Source organism: Excalfactoria chinensis, chromosome 3, assembly GCF_039878825.1.
Source record: "Excalfactoria chinensis isolate bCotChi1 chromosome 3, bCotChi1.hap2, whole genome shotgun sequence".
Taxonomy (NCBI): domain Eukaryota; kingdom Metazoa; phylum Chordata; class Aves; order Galliformes; family Phasianidae; genus Excalfactoria; species Excalfactoria chinensis.
Window position 1 is genome coordinate 4,784,130 of NC_092827.1, and position 25,123 is coordinate 4,809,252.

At 50.7% G+C, this 25,123-nt stretch overlaps 1 protein-coding gene across 1 annotated transcript in view; it reads left to right on the plus strand.

Annotated features, from left to right (window-relative positions):
• The first annotated feature begins 20,811 nt into the window (after positions 1-20,811).
• Positions 20,812-25,123, plus strand: part of NCOA1 (nuclear receptor coactivator 1) — a 137,945-nt gene continuing 133,633 nt past the window's right edge. Inside the window, exon 1 of the mRNA XM_072331335.1 lies at positions 20,812-20,943. The gene's annotated coding sequence lies outside the window, so the exon portion shown is untranslated. The remainder of the gene's footprint in view (positions 20,944-25,123) is intronic.

The following is a 25,123-nucleotide window of genomic DNA, read 5'->3' on the forward strand; positions in this document are numbered from 1 at the left end:
GCCAGGAGCTGCCCAACAGGCTGAGCCTGCTCTGCCGGCTCTGTGCCACCCTGCCCAGTGCTGGCACCCTATTGTGCCCCCTGTGCCCAGAGCACCCTGCCCGTACTGTGAGGCTGTTAGAGGTGAGTTGTCCCCAGTGTGGGTGCCCTCAGTGTGGGTGCTGGGCTCAGTGGGGTGATTGGTCACAGCCTGGAGGGATTTTTCCTCTGAAATCCATTCAGTCAAGAACTTGATCCTAATGGATGCTCCAGGGGAGCACAGGGGTAATTTCAAACATGTCCCGTCCCTCCAAGCCCAACCTGCCTCACTTACCCCATCTGTACACTGAGACCATCCTCAATGTTCCCCACAGCCCAGCCTCAAGGCCCAGCACCTCCCCTACCCCTCTGTGTACCCCTCCCCAGGCTCAGAGACACTCACCCAGGTGCTGCCCGACCCGTGGGTGCTGCCGGCTGCTGCTCCACTCAACTCTGGCCAGGAGCAGTGGGTGGCACCCGTCACACCCCAGCTTCCTGCTGCTGCCTCACCCGGCCCCATGGAGCTCTGCCCTGGGTATGCAGGTAAACCCTGAGCCCCGACAGCACCAAAACCAGCAACCTTTGGGGGATCCTGAACACCCGTGGGGGATCCAAACAGCCATAGGGGGGTCCTGAAGGCCAGGGAAGGCCCTGCAGCCCCATGAGGGGGTCTTGGGACCCCCTTGTCAAGCTGCTGGGAAGGGCTGAGCCAAGATCAGAGCCCCCAGGAGTAGTGCTGGATCCACCCCTGTCCAGGATCCACAGCCATCCAGGATCCCCTCTGTCCTGCTCCCTCTCTGTCTACAATCCCCAGCCATCCTCCAACCCAGATCCCCTCCATTCTGGATCCCCTCAATCCATGATCTCTTCCATCCCAGATCACCCTCTATCCTAAATCCTATCCATCCTGGATCTCCTTCATCCTTGACAATCCTCCATTCCAGATCCCCTCCATCCTGGACCTTCCTCCATCCCAGATTGCTGCTCTCCCAAATCACCCTGTGTCCTAAATCCACTCCATCCCAGATCCTCTCCTTTCCTCTCCTTTCCTCTCCTTTCCTCTCCTCCCCTCCCCTCCCCTCCTCTCCCCTCCCCTCTCCTCCCCTCCCCTCCCCTTCCCTCCCCTACCTCCCTTACCTCCCCTTCCCTTCCCTTCCCTTCCCTTCCCTTCCCTTCCCTTCCCTTCCCTTCCCTTCCCTTCCCTTCCCTTCCCTTCCCTTCCCTTCCCTTCCCTTCCCTTCCCTTCCCTTCCCTTCCCTTCCCTTCCCTTCCCTTCCCTTCCCTTCCCTTCCCTTCCCTTCCCTTCCCTTCCCTTCCCTTCCCTTCCCTTCCCTTCCCTTCCCCTTCCCCTTCCCCTTCCCTTCCCCTTCCCCTTCCCCTTCCCCTTCCCATGCTGGCGGTGCCTGATGGCTCTGAGATTTCGGTACAGTGAGCCCATGCTGGTGTCCTCCAAAGCAGGGAGCAGTGGTGGCATTTGACGATTCTGGCCTGCTGCCATTTGTAATTAAGCCGTATGCCTCCAGCGGTCATTTGTCACCCTATTTTAAGCCTGCTGGAGCTGATGTGCCGTTCCTGACGGTCTTAGTTAAAAATTTAATGACTTATAAAATTTTCCATAAGGCTGAGAAATGGATTCGTCACCCCGCATCACAGCTGCACAGCGCTACCAATGCAGTGCCACCTGCAGAGTTGGGTTTTGCACCATTTGGGGCTCATCCTCAGGGACCTCTCACAGCCCCTGGCTGTGGTGCTGGGCACCCTGGGTGACTGTGCTGGGGCAGGAGGGAGTCAGAGGGACACAGGGATGCCTCCAGCCCTGGATGCCTCCAGAACCCGAGGCTCTATGAGCTGGGCATGGTGAAGGATGATCTCACTGAGGCTCCCTTCCATCCATCCCTGGAGGTGTTCAAGACCAGGTTGGATGGGGTCCTGGGCAGCCTGGGCTGGTATTAAATGTGGAGGTTGGTGGCTCTGTATGCAGCAGGGGGTTGGAGCTTCATGGTCCTTGAGGTCCCTTCCAACCCAAGCCATTCTCAGATTCTATGATTCTATGAATGAAAGCCGTTCCCCTCCCATTTGATGGATAGGAAGACCCAACTCTACCAACAAGGGCACAGCCTTCAAGCAGCACCACTACAGCATCCTCCCCCCATGCATGCCGTGCCATGTGCCAACATCGCCATTCCCCTGTGCCCAGCTCTGTGCTGCGCGTGCTGCTCCCACATGTCTCAGTATCTCCAAAGGGGCAGGAAGCACACAGCAGGGTGCCTGCATTGGGACTGCCCTCTGAAATCCCACCCAGCCATCAGGGCTCCAAACCGCCTGGCCAGCGGCCAGCAAACCACTTAAGTGCGCACTTGGCTTCAAGCATGCGAGCCCTTCCAAACAACCTTAAGTGATTCGCTGGATCCAAAACAAAGTCATTAGCACCTTGCAGCACTAAGCCTCTCTGGTGCATGTCATCGACTGTCAGTGATGGGTAAACTGGGATTAGGGTGAAACGCTCCCGTTTCTTCCATCATCTCTCCTGAAAGCTTTGGCACGAGCTCGTACGGCACAGGGACAGCAGCCCTTTGCACCTCCTGCTTCTTGGGCTGGCAGGATGTTTGCGTCTTCATTGGATCATGCGTGCCAATTTTGGATTATGTTTCTTTGGGTTTCTTTTCTAAATTGAACAGACCCCGTTTGATTGGATGTCATATATTGGTAAGGATACTGAGATTTTTGCTCATTTTCTTTGGCCATTTCTGAATGGATTGCCATACAATCCTGTCTCTCTATGTAAGTATGTATATATATATATATAAAATATAGCATACAGACATTTCTCTGTTTCCTTCTCCCAGGTAACAGCGAAAGGACAAGAGGTGATGGTCTCAAGTTGCACCAGGGTTGGTTCAGGTTGGGTATTAGGAAACATTTCTTCTCATAAGGAGCAGCGATGAAGTGGCACAGCTGCCCAGGGAGGTGGTGGGGTCACCATCCATGGGGCTGTTCCAGAACTGATGTGGCACTGAGGGATGTGGGCTGTGGGCATGGGGGCTGGTGGGTTGGACTTGGAGATCTGAGAGGTCTTTTCCAACCTGAACGACTCAGTGACTCTACGGTTCTTTACGCACATGTACGTATGCAAACATGCACGTGTACACGAAGTCTTGGCACATTGGTACGAGTGTGGCATTTTAAAGCTGCCTTCTTTGTTTTGGTTCTTTCTGAGATGCACACAAGTTCCCTCTTCTTTTTGGCTGCATATTCGAAGGATCTGGTGGGTCTGGATCCTTCTGCTTTCAAATGCCAAAATGTAAAGAATACTAATGCAGCCCATTGCTTTCAGTTTGCCAACCTGGACACCAAAATGCAGGATATGAAATTTATGACTGATTCGAAGTTGAATAAACAGCATAACAATTCAATGCTCAAATCAAATGGATTTAGGTTACAAAGCATTAAAATGAAACAAGGGGGGCTCTAAGAAAATTTCAGTGCTTCTGAGCATTTCAGATCATCCTCCCTGCAGAAACGGCAGACAAGGGAATGCCAAGCCATCAGAGTATCAGTTTCTCTTTTCTCAGCAGATGTACAAAGCTTCACAGAACTTGGAATGAATTGGGCCACTGAATACTACCAGTTATGGATAGGTTTTTCAAGCCCTTCGCTAAATCATCATAGAATCATAGAATGGCCTGGGTTGAAAAGGACCACACTGATCATCCAGTTCCAACCCCCTGCTGTGTGCAGGGTCACCAACCAGCAGCCCAGGCTGCCCAGAGCCACATCCAGCCTGGCCTTGAATGCCTGCAGGGATGGGGCATCCACAGCCTCCTTGGGCAACCTGTTCCAGTGCGTCACCACCCTTTTGGGGAAAATCTTCCTCCTAATATACAACTTAAACCTCCCATTCCCCCTTATCCTATCACTGTCCACCCTTGTAGACAGCTGGCTCTCCCACAGAGCATGCTGGAAGGCATTTCTAGGGTGGAAAGCTTACTCTTTTCCCCAGTTTGGTGGCCATGAGTTCCCCTTTTCCCATTGAGGATCTGCAGTATGATGCTGAACAGATTCCAGGGATGGGAGCACACAAGCCAAGATGCCCGGGCAGCCCATGGGCTACATGCAAGGCTCACCCAACTTGCGCAGTGTCCAGTGTCACCCCCAAGAGATGCATCAGGGCATTGCAGCCAATACACATCTTTGTGGATGTCAACTGACTTCCACCATGATCAGCCCATGGAAAAGGAGTAGGGCATGAAGGCATCACTATTCAGCCAAAATGCCATCACAGCCAGGATTTCATTGTGTCTCTTCTCCTTCATCCTGGTCAAGCTTAGTGTCATCACAGTGCTGCTTAGCTTTGGCTCGGGATCTTTAAATATTCAACCTATCAGTGGGAATGTTAAAGCTTTCTCCACGAGGTTAAAGCATACTGTACATATGCTGGGGTATATCTGGGGGTATGCAGCTGACAGCCCATCTCCAGCTGAGCCCTTGGAGATGGCAGCTTCAGTGTCCATCCCCATCACCACCTCTGGGTTCTGTAAGTCACCACTGTGGTCCCCATCCAGACAAGACTCCCTCTTCCCACACCAATCTCTGCAGTTTCACACCTTGCCACAAATCCTGGGATTTTGTAGCATTTTGCAGCAGCTTTCCAAAGAAGCCTCACTCCCTACAACGAGGACAAAGGGAAGAGGCAGCCAGCCAAAAGCATGCAAGCTGGGAGAGGGAGAGCAGCTGGAAATCATTATCCCAAGAACTCAAGCAAAGCTGCAGCACTCTGGTGGGGGACGTGTGTCCTGCTGGGTCCCCTGCTATGTTCTGCTCATGTCTGGTTCTGCAGTCAGAGCCACGAGGGGCTTTGGGAATGGGACCTGCATTCCCCCATGTGTGGAGTCCCATCAGCATTACTCGGTGCAGATGTGTGGAGGAAAGTTGTGAAGCCAACATGTGTCAAAAGCGGTTTGAGGAGGACAAGGTGGCACCATGCAGGGTGCAAGAGCTTGTTCACAGAAGTCCCCTCACTGCTCCTCTGAAGCATCACCAACTGTTCCCCCTTCCAGCTGTGGTCCCTGGGCTCTGCTATTTGCTTTCCTGCTGCTGTGTCCAACAGCAGAAAACAAAGAAAAGAAGAGCCATTTTCAATTGACCCCACTAATCCCAAATTGCAGGCAGAGGTGTAGTTGTGCCCAGAGGAATTCCTTCCCCTCTGGAAGGAGGGGATGGATTCTGATCAGAAGCAGAAGGATGGAAAGATGGTTTTTGGTATGGAAAAAAATTGGAAGAGATCTTCAGAAAAGGCAGACACCGAGAATTATAGACCCTGCATGACAGCCTGATGGCTTCCGATGAGATGTTTTCCAGCAGAAAGTGGGGCTGCCCATCGCTTGGATCCATTGGGTCAGGACAGAAATATTTGATGTGTTCTGTGTCTTGAGGACACTCGGCCTTTCCTGGAGTCCCTGGGAAGTGCTAAAGGACTCAGGTTGGCTTATTTCAGGTTGAATATTAGGAAATATTTCTTCTCCAAAAGAGCAGTGATGCAGTGGCACAGCTGCCCAGGGAGGTGGTGGAATTGCTGTCCCTGGAGGTGTTCAAGAGCCAAGGAGATGTGGCACTGAGGGACGTGGTCAATGGGCAATACTGGATGGTTGGACTAGATGATATTAGAGACCTTTTCCAACATGAATGATTCTATGACCTCAATTTGAAGCAAAACTCCAGACCCGGTGTATAAAAGGGTTTAGAGGAAATGCCATCAGTCCCCATCCTGCCAAAGGTAATGATGGGGATGTGCTCCAGATCCATGTATGCATGGCCAGGAGCAGACACCAGCTCTGCCACCGTATGGGTTTGTGACTCATGGTGCCATAGTGACATCTCCTGAAGGTTCATTCAGTACTTGAGAGCCATCACAAAACCGGCCAGGAGTTTCGCCCATCAAATGGTGTATTTAGGCATTTTTCTCTTTCTTTTGGAAGCTGGAAGTGCAGAAAGCAAATGTGCAGCGTAGTTAAAGCGAGTCGGAGCTGGCAGGAGAGGGACGTAAAGTGAAAAAGAATGGTTTGGAGACGGAAGAGCGTGTGTGAGAGGAGCCAAGCCGACAGATCTGACAAGACAAGAGCAGATGAATGCACGAAACCCGAGACTCCGAGCGAGTGCAACAGCCCCAAACAATGCAGAATTGTTAAAGCAAAAAGCAAAGAGAGAGGGGGGGGATGTTGGGAAAAAAAAGCGACAAATAAATTCGGAGTGGTCAGATTGCTTGCCAAGAGGTTGCTTTTTTTTTCACGTGGTGGAATGTAATAAAATAAACTGTTGGCAGAGCTGTGCCTGGAGATGGTGGAACAGAGAAGACGATGGCATGGAGATGGGGTATGAGAAGTGGCAGAGCAGGGGACATGGCTCTGGGACCACCGCACTGCTCCGTGTCATCCTCCAAATGGAACCCAGGAAGCCCCCACGGCAGCAGGGCCATTCAGTGCAACTGGGGGCTGCGGTATTGATCTCAAGTGGAAAATATGCAGTGATGTATAGCAGCAGCGCCCGGCCCGCCGGCAGGATGAAGGGGATCTTTCTTACAAATAGGAACAGCGAGAGCAGCAGTGGGATGCGGAGGCTGCACCCGCTCCCCGATGTCACACATGAGCTCGGCTCCGCTCCGTCTGCTCCGGGATGGCGAGAGGAGGAGGAGGAGGGAAGCAGAGCCACACATCAGGCTGGTTTTGGGGAGGGATGAGGCACATGTGACCCAATTAGGAACATCTGTCATGCGTCCCCATCGGCAGCGCCGGAGCTGGAGTCCCACCCAGCTCCACAACCTCCTGGAGAAGGAGGGAATCCCAAGGGTTTTTGACTTTTCACTGTGAAATCCCTATTTCCAGGCCTTTTTGTAAATAAAAAATGACGATAGGGAGGGGATTTTTGCCTAGCAGCCACTGTGGTGCCTGCTGAGACCTTCAAACACAATGCGATACAGGGTGAATGCAGAAAAGATTGGAGTTGCGTGCATTCAATGGGAGCTGATGGTCTCACATTGTGCCAGGGTAGGTGTAGACTGGCTGTTAGGGAGAATTTCTTCATAGTGAAGGTGCTCATTGGAAGAGGCTTTCCAGAGAAGAGATGAAGTCCCCATCTCTGCTGTGCCTGATCCCTGGAGGTACTCAGGGCCAGGCTGGATGGGGTCCTGGGCAGCCTGATGTGATTGAGGGCAATCAGCCCATAGCAGTATTTGGGGCTGAGGGGCTTTAAGGTCCCTTCTATCCCAACCATTCTCTGATTCTATGGTTCTATGATTTCATGATTCCATGATCTTTGGAGGTATCTAGGAGTTGCATGGGTATGGCACTAAGGAACATGGTTAATGATGGGACTTGGTGGGTCAGGTCAGCTGTTGAACTCAATGATCTTGAAGGTCTTTTCTAACCTAAATAACTCCACGATTCTAGTTGCAGCAGAGAGGGCCGCATCTCGTGAGTGAGCACTCTGGGCTGGGACCTTGCAGACACCACTGATGACTCCCATCCATCTGTTCCATCTGTCAGGTGCCAACATCTGGGCGAGTGCTGCCGTGACAGCCACACACATCCAGCCCCATCCAGCTGTGTGACAGCTGAGCGACAGCCAGTCAGAGATGTGCAGAACCATTTAACCCAGGCAGCAAGCCAACGGGAAATGTCTCTTCCTTGGGGATCCCCCAAACCCTCTGGCCATGATGCTGGGCACCCTGCTCTGGATGGCCCTGCTGTAGCAGTGGGTGGACCAGAGGGATCTGAGGCACCTCCAGCCCCAAGCACCCTGGAGGTCCGGGGTTCTGGGATTTGTCAGGATGAATTTGTGAGGAATGCAGATCAATGGCAGAGCTGGGGCAGGAGGGAGGATGGCACAGAGGGAGAGCAGTTCCAGAATCGAGACAGAACCCTGCAAAACCCTCGGTAAAAATGATAATTGCTTTTATGAGAGCTGCCAAGGATCTGTTGGCAAGGGTCTGAAAATGAGGCGGAATAAAAGAGGAAAGGGAACAACGCAGCAAAGAAATTAATAGCGGGAGTGGTGTCTTTTCACATTTAATTCTCATTTTAGATGTGCTGCTAGGAGCGGCTGCATTTTGAGGGGGATTCATTGATAGTGACACATTACAATTTTTTCCACTATGCGAGGCTCAAAAACATTTGCCCTTTCCACATCCTAATGAGAAAGGTAAATAAAGTTATCCTCATTTCAACACTGGGTCATGAGGGCCAAGCTTCAGGCTGGGCAGATCAGGGTCTGCAGGGCTCAGCATTGCTTTGCATCATCTGAGACGCTGCCAGGGTCACCGAGCCACTGTCCCCAGGGCTGGTTGATGTTGTGGTGAGGAGCCAGGAGATGAACGATGGAAATCTGAGCTCCTGCTTCTTGTTGTGAACTGAACTCCCACTGATCGCAGTGGAAATAGGGATCTCCCAAAGCCCCTGGCCATGGTGCTGGGCACTCTGCGTTGAGTGGCTGTACTGGGGTGAAGGAGACCAGAGGGAACCCGCAGTGGCACAAAGATTTGTGCATAGCAGTGCACTGTGCTTTTTATCCTAAGACTTCAGGGAGCAGTGTGAAAACAAGGGATGAGGATGGGTTTCATGACAGTCCTTGACTCCTTTTACACCCTGAAGTTTCTCCATGCAAAAAGTGTACACTCAATGAGCCACAATTTGCACCAATTCTGTATTAATATGATATATACATAGGTGTAACTATGTTGGAGAGGCTGTGTTAATGCTAAAATCCTCAGTGTAGGTGAGGTCTGCCTAGATGGTCCCAATCATAGATGGTCCCAAACATAGATGGTCCCAAACATAGATGGTCCCAAACATAGATGATCCAAGTCATAGGCAGCCTCAGCTGTAGAGCCAGAGCCATAGCCAAGGAGATAGTTCTACAGAGATGGTCCCAGTCATAGATGATCCCAAACAGATGGTCCCAAAGAGATGATCCCAGCCATAGTTGATCTAAAACATGGTTGGTTCCAAAGAGATGGTCCCAATCATAAATAGACCCAAACACAGGCGGTCCCAAGCATAAATGGCCCAAAAGAAATGGTCCCAAACATAGATGGTCTGAAACAGGGATGGGAAAATCTTTGCGTTAGTCTCCTTCACACAGCCTGGCAGTGCTACAACAACAGCAGAAATGTCTGTGCTACCAGGTAGTTCTGCAGGTATCACTGTGAAGACCATTCAGTTGATGATGAAGGCCCTGTAGTTTCCAGGGAGAGAACCAGCACTTCTGCATGCAAACACATTGGTTTTATGGTTTGTGAGTACCATGTCACCACGCACACACTAAAAAAGAAAAGAAAGCTCCACCCCTCTGACCTCCAGTCACACCTCCAAGTCGCCGTGATTTTGGCAACACTTCTACATTCAGGTGGCAAAGCCATGGGTGCATCTTGGCTGCGTGCACTCACCGAGGAGCTCTGATGCAAGCCAGGCACTCTGCTGGCTTGTTTCCACTTTGAATTCAGCAACTGGAGAACTATTATTGGATATTTCATACATAGCAGATGGCTCTGCATTTGCTGAATCCTAAATGAAAATCACTAAGCCAGCAAGAAAATAATATTCCATTTTTCACTGCCCTTGGACTCGCTGCGGTCTCCCTGGGAAGAAAGCGGAGCTCCCCCAGGGAGGCAAGGCTCCCCGTTTGAGCAGCACTGCAATGGCAAGAACAAAAGGTAGGGAAGAAATAGTAAGTATTTCTGGGACGTGAAACGTTAGATTAATTTGTCATCTGCATGGGCAGGGCAAACGCTGCATGGCTGAAGAAGCAGCGGCTCTCTGATGTAGGAGATCAAGTACAAAGATGAGAAACAAAGCTTCTGTGGGAACAGGGAGGTCAAGTTGAAAAGGAAAAGAATCCAACAAAAGGAAGGTGAGAGGTGTCAGAGAGAAGCCCTGGTACAGAGGGAAGTTTCTTCCCTGGGCTAAGAAGCAATGCTGCAAAGGCATGTGTTTTCTCACTGCTTTCACACTGCTCTGCCAGGATCTCACAGCACTATGCAAATACAAACTGAAATTGGCAATCCTGTTGTCTTTTTCTTTAAGTATTGCGTGAAGTATAATTATATTTAAGCGTTCTCTTCATTTCCATTAGTGAGGATGCAGACAGTGGTGAGTTCAATGACTTCCTAGTTCTGTCAGCCCCTATTCCCAGCTCCAAGGGGTCCATTTGCCACATCCCAGCCCTGCTTTTCCAACACAAAACTTGCCCAAATTCCCTTGGGGAACCTATCCTCCCTCCCTTTGCAGTGAAACAGCCCCATGAGGACAATCCCCTCCCTTTCCCACTGAGCAAAACATAAAGAAAATCCCATCAAGTTCCACGGACACACAAAATCCCAATGGCCCAAGTCCTCCAACCTCTATTGGGTGCCGTGAAGATGGTTCCAATGGTTGTCCAAGACCTCTTGGCAAGGAGCTATTCAGTGGAGGGACATTTCCAGTTGTGCACTGTTGGCTTTCCAATCTGTATATTATCATCTCGTTTTTGGCCTATTTAATTTCTACCTTTTAGGCGATGCGATGTTGATGTGCTCTTTGCAGTGAGGAGATGTCAGTAGTAGGAGTGCACCAGTCTTTTCTAACAGTATTTTCTCTGCCTTTTTAGCAGGACAAACTCTGCAGAATGTTGGTGGGTTGTTTGTTTGTTTGTTGTTGTTGCAGAACAAAAGCCTGCTTTCTAAGAAGTCAGTGGAAACCCCAATGCCAGCCTTGGTGGCCTCTTGGCCAATTTTCCCATCAGCAAGGCTACCCCAGCCATCTCCAAAGGACTTCCAAAAGCCTCTCACCTCCTCGCAGGCGGATGTTGGTAAAGTGCTGCCTGATTTGTTTGTAAGGGCAGTGCCAAAACCACAAACAAAGCTGGCATTCAAAAAATTGAATGAAGAAGTTGAAGCTCTCTGTAAAAACAACAACAACAACAACAACAAAATGGCATTACGGTCCCTTTGGGCTTTTCTTTTTCTCTTCCTATTCTCCGCTTTTGTTGTTGTTGCAATTTTTCTCATGTAATGTGTTTTTTTTCAGGCTGGTTTTCATCTCTCTGCTTCTTTAAAACGCTCACAGTGTTTGCACGTCTTCCCTGGCTGCCCTTTAAAAACTGTCATATTTCTGCCCACTCTATTCCCACCTTTGACCTCCATTGTCTCTGTACCAGCACAGCACTCAAACTTGGTCATTGCTGAATTTCCCCTTATTAAACCCCTATGGAAGAGAAATTCTGCTTTCTCATCTTGCTGATGGAGGTTTCTGCTTCCTGCTTTCTGCACCATCATGTCATGGGCTTTTCCCTTCTTGTGCTCTCCCAGCAGCAGCTGGTCTGTCGGAGCTGGGGAACAGCTGCACCAAAAGGAGATGGGAGGCAAAAAGCAGAAACGCCTGGTCTTCCATCTGCCATCGTTGGTTGACAACCCCATGGGGGGTTGGAACTAAATGATTTGCTTTAAGGTCTCTTCCAATCTAGGTCATATTGTGACCACAGCAACCTGTAATAGGGCGACATCTTGAGTTTTTAATGCATTGAGTAAAATCTGACTGGGAGAGGAGCAGTAAGGCTGGGACTTGCAGGTGGGACTCCTGTTGGCAGTGCCTGGAGAAATTAGGCATAGTTCAGGGGAACTGATGCAAATCAAGTCAGCGCACCACAGTGGCAGATGAAGTTGGTGATAATTGCAGTGGAATATGAAGTGAAAGAAAATCTTCCCTTAAGCTCTGTCTGTTGGGTAAAGGACAACGGCGGGCACTGTGGGGTCACTCCGATGGGAAGCTCTGCTCCATCATACCACTCCTCAAAGGAAGAGGGGACAAAACACAACAGAAAAAGGGCTCAGGGTTGAAATAAGCCACCTGCAGCACAGCCGCAGCGTTGGGCGATCAGCTCTTAAAACTTGTGCTGATTTTCATACTTCATAGAAATACTTCTTGCTTGCTGCCAGCCTTTACATCCTCCCTATACTTGCTGGGACTTTGTCATGATTTACTCAAGTGATCCCATGTGAGAGTTTGTACTTTGTTTTATTACCCCTTTGACGTGTGTTTTACACCTCAGGCTGCACAAGACACCAAGCACACATCTCAATGCTATTTGGTGGGAGCCCTGCCATGCATCTGGGAGCCATGACCAAAGTGCTTCCGCCTCATCAGGAGCACAGGATTTTTCAGGCTGTGTTTCAGCAGGACCTCTTTAATTCCATTTTGCGGCGTATTTCTAGATCTATCAGTTCACATTACCAATCTATTGAGCTGTAATATTGAGTAACCATAGCAACTGGTAAATCTTTTGGGGTAAGGCAAACGCAGCCTGCCCATACATAGACAATTTGGCTGTCGTCTTTTCTGAGCTCACGTGTCTCTTAATGCCATGGTCCGATTTCATTCCCAGGATTGGAACTTAAATCAACCTGGACATCAGTTTTTAGATAATAGATGTTGATGGGGATGGGTGTTTTTGCAAGAAGACCTCATTTCTGGGAGAGCCTCCTGCGCTGTCAGCCATATCACCAGCTGCACTTGGGTACGAGCTTTAGCCCTGCGACCGCTGTTCTCCAGTTAATCCTTTCCTTGTAAAAAATTATACCCGTTTTTGTTGCTTTTGTCCGTATTTTATGATCCCAATATGACAGTGATCGAGTTTCATTTGTTTCCTAAGTGCCTCGTGTAGGCAGCTGTCTCCTATACCAAAGGAGTTAAAAACTCTTGGCTCATAAAGTTGTATCACTTTGGCCTCTTGTAGTGCTGTATACCATTACTCCCAGCCCAGCCAGCGGCCTCTGCTGTAAATATTTCCTTTACTTCAGAGCCACGTTTTTACTGGACTTTGCCTTTGAAAGAAAAAAAAACAACCCAAATGCTTTCATTGTGGTGGAGCAGCAGGACACCCTGCTGCCTTGCTGCCACTGAGGGGAAGCCTTGCATTGCTGAAACGACAGGTTGCTGCTTGCTCTGGGAGGATCCCTTATACCAAAAGGACAGAGACACAATCTGAGCACTTCCCATTCCCAGTTTCAGTTTTCACTCTGTTGTGAGATCTTACATTCATTCAGTTTTAATGGGAATGTTATTCTCCTTTCACATCTCTGGTCACTCCAATGACAATGCTCCATTGTAATTCTTATTCTCAGTCATTTGCAGCCAGCCAGAGCACGGACAACATCTCCAAGTCAGGTTATTGCCATTTGTACTGGCTGTAGAGAACCTGCTTTAGCACGGGGTTGATGATCTCTGGAGGTCCCTCCCAATCCCTGTGATTCCATGATTCCATGATTCTGTGATTCTCTAACCTTACATAGGACCCTCGTGAGCTCAGAGCCTGGGTGCCAGCGCCCCAAAGCATTAGCAGAGATCCAGCTTGCTGCAGGAGTAGCACAGACTGAAAGCAGGAGACACACAGAGCTGCCCATGTTTGAGGCTGGAACTGCTGCTGAGTTGGACCATTTTTCTCTGCCCTCTCTTTGCTTCAGCTCCCTTCTTGCTCCTCTCTGCAGCCACAGCAGCTGACCAACAGGGAAAGTTGTTCCATACACATAAATAGGGAAGAAAAGCAACCAAAGCAGAAAAAAATGTTGCATTATAGAATTGTAGACTCATAGAATCATGCAATGGATCCTCATTCCTCTTCTGTGCTACCTATGAAGGACAAAACAGAGACAACTTCATTTGTGACTTCGTTTCAGGTTGTGACAGGGGTCTCCATTTCCCCTTTGAACCTTGATTTGATATGATAGAGTTCATCCCATTTAACTGCAAACACTGCTTCCCACTTCTCCTGCACAGCATCACCTTTACCTCTTTCCTCCCTCTTTGATTGCTTCCCGTGTTTTTTCTTGCATTTCTAATCACTTCTGGTGCATCCGTTATCCAGGTTAAAGCACCTGCCTCTGCAGGAGTCTCTGTTACAAGTAAAGACCTAATTAACTGCACAGGATTTCACTGAGGCCTGGAGCAGAGCAGACAGAAGTCCAACCCCAGCCCACCCCCACCATGCCCACTGCCTCAGTGCCACATCTCCACAGCTCTTGAACGCCTGCAGGGATGGGGACTCCACCATTCCCTTGTTTTGAGGTGCAACTGAATGGGATTTAGCGTCAAGTGATCCTTGGCAGGGATAGACAGGACAGAAAGCCAGAGCTTGCTGTGGGGGTGTGAGCTCTCTGGAGGTATCCATCATGCTGTAAGAGCCCCGATCAGTGGGGAAGCTGATAGTACAGCATCAGCACAGGGGAAGCATCCGTGCCCAGGGGAAGGGGCACGGAAGCCAGCAGGAATCTGGTGTCGAGTGCTGTTGGAGATAAAAGAGTGAGGGAGACGGACTGACAGATCTGTCTCACTGCGGCAATTCTCGTGCGCCTCATGGAGCTGCTCATGGGTTTAAAAGTAAGCACTTAAGTGCCTATTGGCTGTGCGAGGGCTTTAGTGCTCTTCAAACTAGTGAAGCAGATGATACTTCAAAGGCATTAAAAGTAGGTTAAGGAAAGCATTTCGCAGACTGAGTAGACATCTGAATAAAACTGACAGTCTTTAAGTGCAGATGAGTAAATAGAGGGAGTTCTCAGTGGGACCGGCTCCGTAGGGTTAGAGAACAGCTCTGTTTTATTCCCTCTTCAGTGCTTGGTCTCTGCAGTATGACTGCCAAAAAAGGACACGCCATACCAACCCTGCCGGGAGCTGTCGTGCCACGTGCATCCAGACCAAAACAATCAATCTGTATCTTACGTTAAGTTTTACATCACAGAGTCAGCAACAAGCAAAAAATCCTTTCGGGAAGGAAGAAGAAAACACTCTCTTATTTTCAGTGTCAGCCAATTAGCCGTATGCCCTGGATGTGCTGGAAGGAGATGCTTAGCCCTTACCCTTCAGCCCTCAGTCACCTAGAAACATCACCTCAGCTTCTGATTGAAGTCCACTCTGTAGGGCTCTGAAGCTTTGTAAAAAGGCAGTTTAAAATGGTTTGTGCTTCTGTGATTAGTAACACTTGAGAGGACTGAAAGTGAAGAAGTGCCTCTCCCCACCCCCACGCTTTAGCCTTTTGCTCAGATGAGATAAAGAAATGAGGTTACTTGATTTCCCTTTAGAGCTTATAACCAGCCACACCATTTTAATAAATGGCACTTAGTTCCACTTTCTGTTTCTGAAACACGAGTACAATGCAGCCGTGTTTTGGTTACAGGCTCCGCAGGAAGACGTTCCAAATGTCAACAAATGCAATCACATTATAATAATTATTATTAATTATTATTACTACCATTCCCTTTTAAACGTCAAGCAATATCTGCAGCAATGCGAACTTTTGTAAATCTTTTTCAAAGTAATTCAGTTTCTGACTTGAAGCTGCCTAATATCGAGCACCGAGGATCAGCTTTTAAAGACTCATTGAGCAACAGTGTGCTGCAGGAGTCCATTGGCACTAAGTACTACGCCTGGTGATAGACTTTTGCAAAGCCTGGTATTCCCTATGGCAGTAAATAGAGAGTCTTGGCACCACTGGTGCCAAATCAATGAGGTTCTGTGTCGGCGTGTCTTCTAAAATGAATATACCTACACATAACAGGCCGTATTTCTTCTGCTCAGCACGACATTGCAAGCTCCTTTCTGCAAACAGCTGTGTCATTAACTTGTCCGGCGTCACGAGGAACAGCGTATTTACCCTACAGAAGATAGGAATTAATAATAGTTACAATAATAACTTTAGTTAAGCAGAGATATATAAACACGTTATTAATCATTAACAGAAATCAGCCCATTCATAACGCCTCAAAGCTCTCTCGGAGGAGGACTGTAGGAAACTGAGATTTCCTCTACATTTTAAATTGGGAGACTTGCTGTGTGTTAAACAAAAAAGCGATTGTTTAGGAAAAAATCTGTTGCTATTTTGCATGGCTGTCCCTCTTTGACACCATCTGTGGTCAGATTAAATGCTGAGATCTGAATCAACATCTCTGCCTTTAATCTCTTGTTGATATTTCTGTAGACCGAGAGGTAAAAAACAACGGCGGGGGCTGCCCACTTGTGTGAGTCTCAGTTATGCCAGCGCAATCGTAATGAATTTCTTAAGTCAAATGTCAATATGCCCCTGGAATGTGGAAGCATACATTTTTGGTCTCTGAGGTCTCATAAAAACACAAAAGCTTTCTGTGTGGTTCGACACAGCGTTAGGAGTGCTTTGCGAGATACCCCCAGACCCCTCCGCAGCTTCTGAAGCTGAAATTAAAAGCGCTCTGAGTTTCCTGCGGAACATTAAGTGTTTTCCTTCTAATTGTTTACAATTTGCTCTGAGCTGAGCTCGTGCCTGGAACCAATGCCATAAAAAGCCACCGACAAACCCAGAGAGGTCGCTTTGCATCCAAGAAAGCAGAAGAAACGCATGCGAGGGGCTTTCCTACCGACAGGCAATGACTCGACCTAAGAGACCCAGCGAAGTTACACGCTGCATACTTTTGCCCTTGCATCGAGCATAAAATAGGTCACAGCAGAGAGACGCTGTGGCTTTAAGCATTGCCCGGCCTGAGCCGGATTATCATTAGGTTACGTAACTGCTGATGAGCTGCTTTTCATTAAGGCTTCCCCAAGCGGTGCTGGGAGCAGGCACTGCCTCCAACCATCCCGGCAAGGATTTCCTCCCAGCGTGCTGTGAGCCCTGCAGTGTGCAGCCAGGCCAAGGTGCTGCAGCAACCTTACGGGCTAAGGAGGTTTCTGCATGTGCAACAACTAGTTAACCTCCGTGGGCTCATGCGTTCATCTCGGCTACGGCGTGGTTGCAATGCTGTATAAATAAGACGGACGGAAAAAGGGGTTAAATCAGTGTGTTACCGTGTTCAGCTCTTGGCATGGGGTTTTGTGTGAGCAAAGTGCATCTTCTGCTGAGACAAACCCGAAACTTTCACACCCTGTGGTGGTCTTACAGACTGTCACACAGGAAATGATGGCGCATTGAGGCAGCAGCAGCGCGGCGCACCTGCAGAGAACTCAGAAAAGAGGAGAAAAATTAAAGCTGATTTCAGTCGTTATTGATAGAACAAGGGGAAATGGTTTCAAACTCAACGAGGGGAGATTTAGATTGGATATAAGGAAGGTTTTTTACGGTCAAGATAGTGATGCACTGGCTCAGAGTTATGGTGGAAGCCCCATCCCTGCAGACATCCAGGGTCAGGCTGGATGGGGCTCTGAGCACTGATGGAGCTGTGTGTATCCCTGTTCAATGCAGGGGATTTGATGGCCTTCAAGGATCCCTTCCAACTCAGGTGATCCTATGGTATCCTCACACTCCTATGCTCAGAAGTGCCAAGTTCTAGCCAGAGCTTTGCCTCCCATTGGGATGAGCTGGAGGACAAGAAGTGTCCATCCTCAGGTCTCACTTATTCCTCCACTGGAAGGAGCCAGCAATGCTGCTTCACTCCATGGAGGGGCCATCCCTGTGAGCATGCTGGCTGCCCGCAGGTGGACAACCTCTCTGTGGGTACACCTGTACTGCAATGACCTGCTCGTCCGGATGCCGCCACCAAATGCCATTCGTGTATCCTAATGCCATTTGTTCCTTCTGCTGCCGCCACACCCAGCATTCTTAACCCTCAGTCAGACTGGTTATAACATCTCGGTGACATTTTTAATGGATAAGTAGGGTGAAAAGCTCCACACTCATCAAAGGGCTCAGCATGGAACAGAATCAAGCCCAAATTGAGAAGGCACGTAAAAATCTAAGGAAGCATACTCACACCAAGTGGATGCAGTGCTATCATCAAAGAAATAACTTATTACAGTGCTGAATATGGCCAAGAGTCTTTAAAGGACTCAATGCTATTAATGTTGCCTTCTGAATGACTACACAGTGGCTACTTGTGGCTTATGAGAATCTCTTACAATAGAATCACAGAGAGTGGATGGTGATAGGACAAGGGAAACTGGGCTGTTGGTGACAGCATCCAACAGGGACCAGGGCAACCCAAAAACCTCCATGCTGTTTTGGCTGGTGATCCCGCGATTGCTCACTTGTTGCTTGACCTCCACTTAAGCCTCTTAAACACCGCTTTGTAAATGTAAAATGAAGATAATCATATCATCTTGTTTTACAAAGTGCTCAGCGCGAGAGAAAGATCCGGCAACAGTAAATTATTTGTCATTTGCATTCAGCTGGAAATTAAAACTGCTCTCAGATAAAGTCTCACCCACCGCAGCCTCAATTACCCGGCGGGGGGGGGGGGGGGTTGGATTTAATTCCAGGCAGTTTTACAATAATTATTTCATTTTACTGATGGATTTCATTTTTTGCCATGTGTATTTGAATGAGACGTTTAATCTTTTTCATAATACGCTTCGAAGTCTCATTCATTTCAATTGCCACAGCCTGACAGCGCCGTAATGTACTTAAAAACGGCATTGTTTGTAACCCGCATTCCATTTAAAAATTAACTTGCAGATTAAAGTAATAAAAAAATGGCTTTTTACTTCTCGGTGTTAATAGCACCGAAAACTTAAGATGCTCCTCCTGCCTTAGATTAGCTCAGAGCTGTGTGAGGGACTCGTGGAGGGGAATATCCGAACATCGAGCCCGACGACTTGGCATTTTCTGCCTGAGTCAAAGGCAAAGTGGGCACAGCCTGCAGAGGCAGTGCAGAGCTGGCAGCTCACACAACTCGGGGACTCAGCTTCCTCCCTGGCTGGCTGTCACAAAGGGAGCAGGACCAGAAGGAATCTCTTAGCACTTCCACCTAGATGTGTTGCAACAAAGGGTCATGCAGCAGCATGCAGCGGCGCGGAGTGTTGCCGCAGCCCCTACTAAGTATGCAAGGAGAATCAGAAGTGTTCCTTGGTTGCCTCGCAGACAGCGCGAGTTCTGCAGCAGGGGATTTGTTCTGGGTGTATGATTGCAGGTCACCGCTCTCCTTTGCGTTGTTTCTCTGCTGCTTTCTCACTTGTTTCAGTGCTTTTGTTCACGTACACGAGCCTGAAATCCTTTTTAGATGAACATGTATATATATATAAGTTAATCAACAGTTTGCCTAGCAGAAGATGGGCGAAATATACACCATTTTATCGACAAATACAGTAAACCATGCTGGAATAATAACCCAAGAGAAGCCTTTTTGATCCCCAAATGAGAGCAAACAAGTTACATGCCCACCATCACCGTCCCCATGCCTTCCACCTGCCAAAGGGTTAACTCGGGCTCAGCCTGCCTGTCCCAGAGATAAGGAGGCACTTATGACATATATCTGTGGGGCTTTCCTCTTTGGGAAGCAGAGAGGTGACTGCGTGGATCCCCCTCAAAGACGCAGGTTTCCAAGGAAGACAACACTTGGATGGTGTGGGTGGATGTGCGATCCCATGCGTTTGGCTGGGCCTTTCAGGGCTGATTTGTTCTGCTGTTAACAAATGCTCTCTCAAACCCCAGAGGAATAAAGAGCCCCGACGGAAAAGAATGAGCCACCTGAAGCTCGGGCTTATTTTAACCATTCAACCCATTGAGCTGTTTTACCTCGTGACACAGAAGGTGTTTGGGGATTTCACAGCTCCGCAGAGACGATGAATAATGTAACGAGATCCAGCCAGGATGCCATAAAGCAGTTCACGGAGCAAGGGAGGCTGTTCCACCGGCAGCAGCTTACAGTGGAAATGGCAGACCGTGTGGGTGAGGACAGCAAGCAGCAGTCACTCCACACGCTGCCTTCCTTGGTTTTGGTGCCCATCTGAGGCTACTGCCAAAGGTTTTGGTGCCTCAGAGGAGAGGTGGTGATCTGAGAGGTCTGTTCCAACCTTAATGACCCTGGGGAGTGTCTGGGGCACAAGTGTTATGGGGAGCGACTGAGGGAGCTGGGATGGGTCAGCCCAGAGCAGAGGAGCTCAGGGGAGGCATTATTGCTCCCTACAGCTCCTGAAGGGTCAGCTCCTAAATCTGCTCCTAAATAACACCGATAGGATGAGAAGTGACGGCCTCAAGTTGCACCAGGAGAGGCTCAGGTTGGACATTACGAACAATTTCTTCTCCAGAAGAGCAGTGCTGCAGTGGGGGTGGTTGGGGTCATCGTCCATGGAGGCGTTCAAGAAGCACAGCGGTGTGGCACTGAGGGAGGTCATTACCAACCTGCTTGACTCTATGAGCGCAACGTTGGGGAAACTAAACCTGGTGGGCGACAACCCCGTCCCTCCGCGAGGCCTCGCTGCGGGTGGGAAGGCGGAGAACGGTTCTGCCGAGCCCTGTTCATTGCCGGGTCCCCACGGCAGCACCCTCGTGTCACTCGGCGCTGAGGTGACGGCAGGGCCGCGCTGCCCACAGCTCCGGCACGGCCCCCCCTGCGGCGCCAGGCCCGCCCCCCCCCCGCTGCCAAGATGGCGCCCGCCGCCCCCTTCCCTCCCCCTCCCGCCGCTGCGGCCGCGCGCCGAGGGGGGTGGGGGGGGGTGATGGCGGCCGGCGGCCCGCCCGGCCCCTCCGCTGCCCCACAGCCCGAGCTCCGCCGCGCTGCAGCGGAAGGCGGCGGAGAGGGAGGAGTAAGGGGTGAGGGGGGGGAGGGAAGATGGCGGCTGAGAGGAGGAGGAGGAGGAGGAGGGTTGGTGTTAGGCCTCCTCCGACACCGCCCCCTCGTCCTCCGTCCCCGGCTCCGCCCCGTCCCGCCGGGAGGGATCGCGGCGAGCAGAGCCGGAGCCCCGCAGCCGCGCCGCGCCGCTTAGGCAGGGGGCCCCGGGTGCCCGGGAGCCCCGCAGCGGGAACCGGGGCCCCAGCAGCGCCCGCCGCCTTCTCCTTCTCCTCCTCTCATCGCTCATCGCTCTCGGCGGTCTCCCCCCGGGCCGCCCCGCCGCCCGCCTCCGGCCGGGGGAGTCGCTGTCGCCCGTTTGAACGCGGCGGCCCTGAGCCCGCGGAGCCGGGGGGGGGGGGGAACGGAGCGGAGCGGCTGTCAGCCGGGCGGCGGCAGGTGGGTGAGCGCACGGGGGGAACGGGGAGGAGGGAAGGCGGGAGGTGGGGGTGTGTCGGGCCCCGGGGGCAGCCCCAGGCCCGCGGGGAGGCGCAGCTGTCACGGCGGGGGCGGGCACGGGGCGGCCCGGGGCTGCCATGGCGGCGGGCGGAGCGCTGTGCCCCTCCGTGTGCGCACCGCGACCCCTCCTCGGGGGGAGGGAGGGTGAAAAGGGGGGGGGGGGGGATCCGCGGGGCGAGCGCTGCGGGCCCGAACACCCCCATCCCTTCTCCTTGTGCCCTTGTTTAAAATAATAGCGAAATGTGGAAAGTGGATGGAATAAAGTGGGGAAAAACAACGCTCGCCCTCTTCCCTATCCTCCACTACATCCCCCCCCAACCCCCCCCTGCCTCATCTGCGCAGCCCCTCGGTAGCCTGGGGAAGATGGCTGAAGGCGGAGTGTGGGGCCTGCGGCCCCCGGGGCTGGTGGCACGGTGACACGGCGCTGGTGACATGGTGACGGGGCGGCGGTGACAGTGTGACAGCTCTTTGTTTGCACGCTGTACCCCCCCCCCGGTGACCCACCTCCAGCTGCAAGTTGGGCACTGACAGTTGGAAGGGTTGGAAAAGAAGCCGTGGGGTTTCCGATGGGTTTTAGGGTTCTGCGGGTGAGAAATGGCGCTGCTTGTGGGGGAGAGACGTGGCGTGCCTTAAGTTTTGGGTCCTCGCTCTCGTGCAGTGAGTGACCCCGCAGCACCGGTGCGAGAGGCGCTGGGGGGGGGGGGGGGGAAGGAGGAGGGGGGTGCTGCCCACTGGCATGTGACATTTAGTGGTAGAAAATCTGTTGCGGAAAAGCTGCTTCCTTCCTTCCGATGTCGGCTGTTAGATGTGCCGAAATCCCTCTGTTTCCGAGGTGTGCTTTGACCTTTGGGCACTGAGAAGTGGGTCACGGCCCCGTGCGATGCTCCTGCGGTTGTGCAGCCGGTAGAGCGCGGTTTGGAGGCAGAAAAAGGTGGTGCGACTCCCCCCTTGGGTTCTGCTTTCTGCCATTGGAAGTTGGATTAGCCGGCTGTAGGGATTGGGTTTGTGCTTCCCAGATACGGCACGGCCAGAAAGAATAAAAGAGTGACACAGCAAAGTGGATTGTCACTGGAAATTTGGGCTGCTTTGGGTGGTGCCTGAATGGTCTTTAGCCCAGCTCGGGGCTCAGCTCTTTGTGTTGCTGGTTGGGGCTAAAAAATGGTCCTGTTTATGGTGGGCTGGCAGGATGTAGTTGTGCGTGTAGATTCGCGTGTGTGTGTATATGGATGTTATATGTGAATGGAAGAGTGATGCACCTGGCTTGTCCAGTTGTGAGGTGACAGAATCATAGCATGGCTTGGGTTGGAAGGGACCTTACAGCCCCCACCGTGAGCTGGGTGCCTCCACCAGCTTGGGCTGCTTGGGGCCCATCCATGGCCTTGTGCACCTCCAGGGATGGGGCACCCACCCTTCTCCAGGCAGATAAAGAAGAAAGATGCTCTGTTGACTTCCCACTGCAGGTCAGAGGCTTTGCTCTTTTGCCTCGGTGACTACATACACGCTCTAAAGGTCAGCTTGCTTTTGTATAAGTGCAAGTAAAAAGTGTGTCTTGGTATGGAACTGTGCAGTGGTGCGTAGATAGCTGTATAGGCAGGCCTCTTGCACAGAGAAGCATTGTAAAGCCACAAAAGGGAGAGTTAAAGCCACGCATGTGTTGGGCAGCCCAGGAAGAGGCGAAGCCCTTCAGCTCTGTTTTATGAAACTGATTAAAGTTCAAGTTGCCACTTGAGGGGACAAACTGCTCTCAATGGTAGATAATAAACAGTAGTAACTCTGGCAGCACCCTACCTGGCTCCCGGCCGACGGGGCATGATGAAATGTGAAATCTCAACTTATTTGCTCAAGATGGGTATCTGCTGTTTGGAAGATGTTGCCAAACAATATGGCAGCTCAAATGCCCGCTTCCAAAACAAACAGGCATCCCGGGAAGGAGGGGGGGGGGAGCAGGAGGCTGGGGAGACAGAAAGGCCTTTGCATCTTACTCACTTCGATTCTAGTGCTCATGTTTTCCCCGAGCCTTGCCCTCTGATAATGCTAAGACACATGCTCACAATTGCGTGACTAATTCGTCAAATTAGTCATAGACTTCCACTCGGGGTTTTATTGGACTCGTATCGCTGTCATTCTCACGTTGTAAAAAGTCCACGTTGGGGAACATGTGCCCTCCGTTGACTTTTCCTGTGGTCTCTCAACGCGGCTCTTGGGTGGGCTGCTTACAAATATTTGATGCCTTTTGGGACGATGAGGTTTTAATTATACAGGCATATTTCCAACCAAGGGATCTGCTGGAGATCAGCACCTTGTTGCTATTGCTGATCCGAGGGGGGTGATTTGCATGAGCTTGTGCAGGGATTGTCAGAAATGAAGGTGTGAGCGCTGCTGCTATAAATACTCTGTCCCTTGCATAAATAGTTTGCCAGCTGAAAAACAGTATATTTTGTTTAAGGAAACTATTTATATTACAAGTTATTCTTGTTTTGCCTGGTTGACTGTGTTTCTTTGAAGCATGGCTCTTATCTCTTTGATCAAAGAGGAGGAATTAAAACAAAATAGGTTTTCGAGTTGGTTTCTTCCTTTAAAGACGGGATTTTCAGCACGAATGGCATGGAGTAACAGGTAAATATTCTAACCGGGTATTCCTGAAAGGCCGATGTAGTGTGTGATATACCCAGCAGCATGTGGCCACCGCTTCTACGTACATACTTGAATTGTTGGCAGATGCAAACAAGCAGCTTCTAGTGCTTGTTGTATGTTTGTATTGCTGCATCACCTGGACGTCCTGGTGGTTTGCAATGGGGTGGGATTAATGGGAAAACAGAGCAAAAGAGGGTTCTGCTTCTAAAAACCTTCCAGCTTAAGTCAAAGGCAAGAGGTGGAGGAGCTGAGTTGTGATGGGGCAGCAGGAGGGCAGCCAGGAGTCCCAGCAGATAGGCTGGGGGGTGTGCATTGGGGTTGAAGTGGAATCCACTGGGACTGGGAGGGGATCCCATGTGCCTGATGTGGGTTGAGGAGTGTTCATTGGAGCTCAAATGGGGTGGGGGAGGGATCCCTTGGGGCCAGAGTAGGTTGGGGGTGAGGGGGGATCCCTTGAGGCTGAAATGGACAGGGGAGGATCTGCATGAATGGCTCTGCTGAAGCTTGGAGGTGCAGCAGCTTGCTGCAGGGCTTGTGGCGAGCATGAGAGCAGCCAGGAAGCCTTCACCTCTTCTCCTTGGTGCAGCAGGATCTGGAATAGTTTGTTTGCCTGTAGCTGCAGTAGTAAAAATGAAGGCTGGCTTGTAAACACTTCCAAAGTTTATGCACAGAGCCTGGCGTGTGAATCAGACCTTTTGAGAACAGGTTTGTACCTCTGCTGCAGCGTCTCCACGTTGAGGTGACCATGTGAAATGCTGTGGCTACGGTGTGGGACAAAACTCAAAGCACTCGAGGGCTTCTGAGCCCTGGTCTGAGTGTATGGGATGTGTCAGCAGCACGGCTCCTGTCATTTGCAAAGGGGAATCTGCTGAACTGGTTTGGAGGTTCTGGAAGCCTGAACTAATTTACCTGGCTGGAAATGTAGGTTAGAAACTAGGCTTCGTTTGGCTTTGGGCGAGAGCCAACACGCTCTGCAGGGAAAATGCAGGCTGAATAGCTGCTGTGCTGATAATCCTGCAATATTTGTCCTCCTCTTTCCCCTATAAGGCTGGTGGGCTCTCGTGTGCTCACCCAATGGACTGGGAAGCAACTCCAGCACATCTCGGTGTAGGGAGCAGCAGGACGTTCCCCTCAGGTGCCCTTGAGAGGGGAGGTGCTTTGTGGAAGGGACGTGGCAGTGAGCATCCTCACCTCCATTCAGATCCCACCCCGACACGGTCACAGTGCCTAAACGACATGGATTTGTGCACCAACGTCTGTAAATCTGCACAGATATACTTAAGTCTGTTTAAACCTGGTTTATTAGGCTCCGTAAGCTGTCCTGGCAGTCAGGTTTAAACTCAGTGTGTCCGTGCACAGATTTGCCTTGATTTAGTGGAGCAAGCTGGAGTTGCAGGAAGGTGATCCAGGAAATGAAAGCAGTTTGCTGGCTTGCCTCAGTGAACTCTCCGGTATCCATATTTTGCTCTCAAGATCCATAAATTGC